Consider the following 6,801-nt stretch of genomic DNA (forward strand, 5'->3'; position numbering starts at 1 on the left):
TTCTAAATTGTCTAATGTATTGAGCACTGGCAACCTAATGTCTGTAATCTCTACAGACAGTGTGTTGGGTATTTGGCTCATGGAATTGAACATGACAGGTCCAGTTTATGCCCTTCTATATCTAGGAGAGTTCGGTAAAAGATACAAGCTCAACAAATAAATGTGGGAGTATAATGAAACTACAGAAACATATGACGTAGGGAATTTACCTAGTTTGGGAGGTTAGGAAAAGGCTCCTGAAGTACCTGCTAAACAGACTCAGGCCTAAAGAATGAATTTAATGAAAACTGGGAAGGAAGAGCATTCGAGGCAAAAAGGCTACGATGTGTTACGACTGAAGATTGGGAAGTGTTTGGTATGCATGTTTGGCATCCCATGCTTGTTTGGCAGAAAGCATAGCATCATCATATACTGAACTGTCACTTGCTTTGGCATGCATTCTCAGTATATTCCACACTTCTAATATCCTTTTGTTTGCTGATGTGCCTACTGCAAGTTTTATCAATTACTCAAGATATTATGCATTTCATTATAGCCACAAAAATTAAGGAGTAGATTTGACATGCAAGTTTCCATTTAAATGTGAATAGAGAAAGTTATGATTTGATTTTGAAATTGAAATATACTAGAGATTAAATATCACTGATTTATTAAGAGAAATTGATATTATTTTTCACTTGTGCACAGTGTAGACTTGGAAAATTACATATCTTTTTTGGACATCATTTTCCTAATCTATTAAATAAGAATTCAGAAAAATTTGTATAGAATTTTTACAAAGTTGTTCTAGAATTAAAAGTCCATGTAGGGCTTCCCTGGTGGCGCAGTGCTTGAGAGTCCGCCTGCCGATATGTTTTATTGCTGCAAAATTTACTAGTGAAGCATCAGAGAGATCAGCATTGTTTGTTTAAGCAATCCAGGAGTTATGAGGTCTATTCTTTAGACTAGAGGTGATCTTGGAGCGGTAATGTCATCTCTCAGGCCTGTCTCAGATATCTCAAAACCAAGATTTAGGAACTGAAATAATTCAACTTGTTTTCTTCTACACTTTCAGAAGATGGCTGGTATCTAATAGCTGGGCTCTCGAAGTCTGTAATCAAATAATTAAGATAGATCTTAATTTACTGAAATAAAAATAAGTGAATGTATAGCAAATTCTTATTTCTTAATTCTCTAATTATAAATACTAGAATATAAGAGCAGATGATATATTATTGAACTCATTATCAAATACATATTTTAATTTATAACAATATTTGTGATATTACAAATATACAAAGAGCATTAAAACTTTCATTTGCTGATATCTTTAACAAGATTGAAAACTAAATTAGGTGGTTTTTAAGCCCTTATAGTTTTTTAGTAGTTAGTCTTCAAATAGGGCTCCCAAATGAACTATACTTCCAAGAAATTTTGTAGCTCTCTTCCCTAATTCTGAGACAGTCCTTTTAACAAATTGAATGTGACTCAGTCAGGCCTCTTGGTATACTCACTCTTGGAGCCTTGAGCATCATGGAAGAAGTCCAATTACCCACTGAACAGAAATTCTGAGGACCAGAGGGTGAGAATCTGAGCTCAGGCTTCCAGTGGTCCCACTAAGATCCCAGCTATGTGAATGGAGCCTTCTTGGACTCTCCAGATTAGACCAACTATCAGCTAAATACTATTGAGTAAACCCAGTTGCCATTATGTGGAGCAAAATAATCAGCCATCTGAGTATCCACCAAATCATGAGATATAATAAAAAGAGTGCTATTTTAAGCCTTTAGGTTTTAGGGTAGTTACACAGAAACAGATAAATGAACAATTCTAAAGGTAAATGATTCAATACATTATAAAGTCATCACTTTATTATCAGATTTTATCTCAGTTTGTTCAAGTGGCCCTGGTCAAAATGATGATGATGGTGAAGCTCAATAAAAGTATCCAGCAATGAGTTTGGAGTCAGAAGTAATTCCAACCTTAGCATATAATAAAATCTGTGACAAACCACTCTTTTAGCCTCACCTACAAAATAAGAATAATACTACCTATCTCATAAAGGATTAAATATAATATTACACACAAAAGATATAATTATTATTAGTAGTTGTTATAAGTTGAATTGTGTTCCTCAAAATTCATATGTTAACCCTTGTACTTGGGAATGTGACTTTGTTTGGAAATAGGGTTGTTGCAGATGTATTATAATTAGTTAAGTTAAAGTCATACTGGATTAAGGTATACCTCTAATCCAATACAACTTATATTCTTATAAAAAGGAAAAATTTGGACATAGACGCATGGTAGAGGGAAGATGATGTGAAGAGACATAGGGAAAATACCAGTTCAAGCCAAAAAGAGTGGCCTAGAACAAGTCCTTCTATCAAAGCCCTCAGGAATAACCAACTCTGCCAACACCTTGATTTCAAATTTTTAACCTCCAGAGTGATTAGAGAGTAAGTTTGCTTTTAAAGAGCCACCAGTTCATGGTATTTTGGTGTGGCAACTCTAGCAAGCTAATATAGTAGCATTTTTTTTCCATTTCTAAATTCATAGTGACAATTCTTCCCACAGGTATCCAATTAGTCACTCAACCTGAATCTCTCACTTCAGAAAAATGGTCTATGAGCTAGTAATTTATAAAAAGGTATTTTAGGAATTTTTTTATTTTAAATAGATCATCTGAAAAACATTATTTTTAAGAATTGTCAATGTCACTGATTATCAGAATATTTTTATGAAAAAAAGCTTCCTGGTAATCCTCAACCAATTCAAATAAAAATTTATGATCAGTACTGAGGTGCTGATTAAGACCTCAGTTTTTGAAGGAATATTTCAAGGCTTAGTTTGCAGGGCAAAGAAATCTCTTTGTAATACAAAATTGATGCTAGCATATTAATTTAAAACACATCCAGTTGGAACAAACTAGGGAACAAATTAATTCTAACCAAAAAATAATCCATTTTGTCACTAATGGTAAAAACAATTGACAGAAAGACTGTACAGACTGCTACTCTCCTGAAAACAGTTAAATTACCATGGCTGAGACAACTGAATAATAAGGAAATAGTAGCTGTAATTAGCATTTGACATATATGTATTATGGAAAACCCTGAGAATAATAAGGTGTTTTATAAGGTGACTTTTGGTTTACTCTTATTTGAAATTATCAAGCACTATTTGTGTATCTAATAGCTTCATTATGTCACATTAATTTATTGGAAAGGGTCAAAATACATATACTAAATTAACAGCATGAAACAGGATTTTTGAAAATATAATATCAGATGATAAACATACTTATCAAACTAAGAAACATACAAGTAGACTTCTGATTTATGCATGAACATTTGTACAGATAGAGATGCCACAATGGCACTCACTAACCAATTCTGAAGTCATTTTGAAGTTCAACCATCAGAAATCTCCTGGATTTTCTACAGCTAACATCACAGTCAACAGTGAAAAGCTAAAAACATTTCCTCTATGATCAGGAAAAAGACAAGGATGTCCACTCTCACCACTTTTATTAAAAATAGTTTTGGAAGTCCTAGCAATGGCAATCAGAGAAGAAAAAGAAATAAAAGGAATCCAGATTGGAAAAGAAGAAGTAAAACTGTCACTCTTTACAGATGACATGATACTATACTTAGAAAATTCCTAAAGATGCTATGAAAAAACTACTAGAGCTCATCAATGAACTCAGTAAAGTTGCAGGTTACAAAATTACTACCTAGAAATCTGTTGTATTTCTATACATTAACACTGAAAGATCAGAAAGAGAAATTAAAGAAACAATCCCATTTACCATCACATCAAAAAAGAAAAACTAACTAGGAATAAACCTGCCTAAGGAGAAAAAAGACCTGTACTCTGAAAACTATAAGATGCTGATGAAAGAAATCAAAGATGACACAAAGAGATGGAAAAAATATACCATGTCCTTGGATTAGAAGAATCAATATGGTCAAAATGATTATACTACCCAAGGCAATCTACAGATTCAGTGCAATCCCTATAAAACTACCAATGACATTTTCCACAGAACTAAAACAAAACATCTTAAAATTTGTATGGAGACACAAACGACCCTGAATAGTCAAAGCAATCTTGAGAAAGAAACTGGAGCTCAAGGAATCAGGCTCCTTGACTTAAGACTACACTACAAAGCTACAGTAATCAAAACAGTATAGTACTGGCACAAAAATAGAAATATAGATCAATGGAACAGGATAGAAAGCCCAGAAATAAACCCATGAACCTATGGTCAATTGATCTATGACAAAGAGGCAATGGAAGAAAGGCAGTGTCTTCAATAAATGGTGCTGGGAAAATTGGGCAGCTACATGTAAAAAAAAATCATGAAATTAGAACATTCTTTAACACCACGGACAAAAATAAACTTAAAATGAATAAAAGACCTAAATGTAAGACTGGATATAAAACTCTTAGAGGAAGACATAAGGGGGACCCTCTTTAACATAAATTGCAGCAATATCTTTTTCAAGCCATCTCCTAGAGTAATGGGAATAAAAACAACAATAAACAAATGGGACGTAATTAAAATAAAAAGCTTTTGCACAGCAAAGGAAGCCATAAACAAAAAGAAAAGACCACCCACAGAATGGGAGAAAATACTTGCAAATGATGCAACAAGCAACTCTTGCAGCTCAATAAAAAAATAAATAAATAAATAAAAACAATGAAAAAATACACAGAAGACCTAAATAGACATTTCTCCAAAGACATACAGATGGCCAATAGGCACATGATAAGATGTTCAACCTCATTAATTATTAGAGAAATGCAAATCAAATCTACAATGAGGTATCACCTCACACCAGTCAGAATAACCATCATCAAAAAATCTACAAACAATAAATGCTGGAGAGGGTGTGGAGAAAAGGGACCCCTCCTAACACTGTTGTGGGAATGTAAATTGGTACAGCCACTATGGAGAACTGTATGGATGTTCCTTAAAAAACTAAAAATAGAGCCACCATATGATCCAGCAATCCCACTCCTGGACATATATCCAGAGAAAAACATTGGTTGAAAGGGAACATGCACCCCAATGTTCACTGCAGCACTGTTTACAATAGCCAAGACATGGAAGCAACCTAAATGTCCATCAATAGATGAATGAATAAAGATGTGGTACATATATACAATGGAATATTACTTAGCCCTTAAAAAGAATGAAATAATGCCATTTGCAGCAACATGGATGGACCTGGGGATTACCATACTAAGTGAAGTAAGTCTGACAGAGAAAGACAAATATCATATATAGCTTATATGCAGAATCTTAAAAAAAATGATATAAATAAACTTATTTACAAAAAAAAAACAGACTCCCAGACTTAGAGAATGACCTTACGGTTACTGGTGGAGTGGTGGGAAGGATTGGGGGAAGGGATAGATTGGGAGTGTGGGATTGACATGTACTCACTGCTATATTTAAAATAGATAATCAACAAGGACCTACTGTACAGCACAGGGAACTTTGCTCAATATTTTGTAAAAACCTAAATGGGAAAACATTTGAAAAAGAATAGATAAATGTATAAGTATAACTAAATCACTTTGCTGTACACCTGAAACTAACACAACATTGTTAATCAACTATGCTCCAATATAAAATAAAAATTTAAGAAAAGAAATATCTGGATCTTAACCTAAGTACCTTTCTTTTTCTTGCCCCTTCAGAATGGAAAAAAAAACTAAATTTATAACACAAAATAGTCATTTTTGCCAGAAAATGAACTTAAAATCTCAACCTTTAGGCTTCTATTTATAAGGTAAAAGTGACCACTTCCATTTAATTCATTCATTCAACACATATATATTTAGGTCTGTGACGTGTCAGGCACTGTGCTAAGTGCTGGAAATAAAGTGCTGGAGATAAAGAGGTAAAATCCTTAATGGAACTTATGTTCTAGTGAGAAAGAAAGGCAGTACAGGAAAAAAAAGAAAAAGCTAACTAACGAATTCAATTTAAAAACCTTCAGATAAATGTAAATTCTATGAAGAAAAATATTGCAGATAAAGTTAGGGGTCTGGAAGGTGAGGGACTGAATTTAGTTAGGTGGTCAGAGAAGACCTCTGAGTAGGTGTATATAAATGATATGAAGGAACACACTGCACACAGGTCTAGGCAGTCAACTTTCCAGATGGAGGGACTATTAAATGAAAATTCTCTAAGGTGGAAAATGCTTAGATATTAGAAGATAAACAGAAGGCCAATATGGGCTGGAGAATGAATGAGGGGGAGGACACTAGGGGAGGAGGTCAGAGAAGTGGACAAAGGCCAGAGCATGTTGACTGACCCCATCCTGACATATTTGACCTAATCATAATATATAATTAACAACAAGGATAAGGGAACTTTATAATAAATAGTTATCAAATTTTAACATTTCAAAAGATAGGAAAGACTTCCTATATCTTAAAGGACAAAATAATAATTCATTGTGATTTAATAACATAATCTTAGTTGTGTCACTAACTTTATACTAGTGGACAGCAGCTCAGTTAATTTATATAATAGACCTTAGTTTCTCTATCTTTTTAATAAGAGGATTAGATTACATTATTGTACTTTTTTTTCAACTCTGAAAATTGATTAAGAGAATTTTCCTCCTATGGAATGAAACAACAATCCAAATCCAGCAAAAAAAAATAAACAAGGAATAAGTGGAACCATAGTGTTCTTTAAATTTTAAATTATCTTTCAGATGAGGAAGTTCTGAAATGCTCTGAAAATCCCTAAGAATTTGCAACTACTATTAGCTTTCAGGAAATAATATGATCATAAAG

This window comes from Lipotes vexillifer, unplaced genomic scaffold (genome assembly GCF_000442215.2).
Source record: "Lipotes vexillifer unplaced genomic scaffold, Lipotes_vexillifer_v1.1 scaffold1107, whole genome shotgun sequence".
Classification (NCBI taxonomy): Eukaryota; Metazoa; Chordata; class Mammalia; order Artiodactyla; family Lipotidae; genus Lipotes; species Lipotes vexillifer.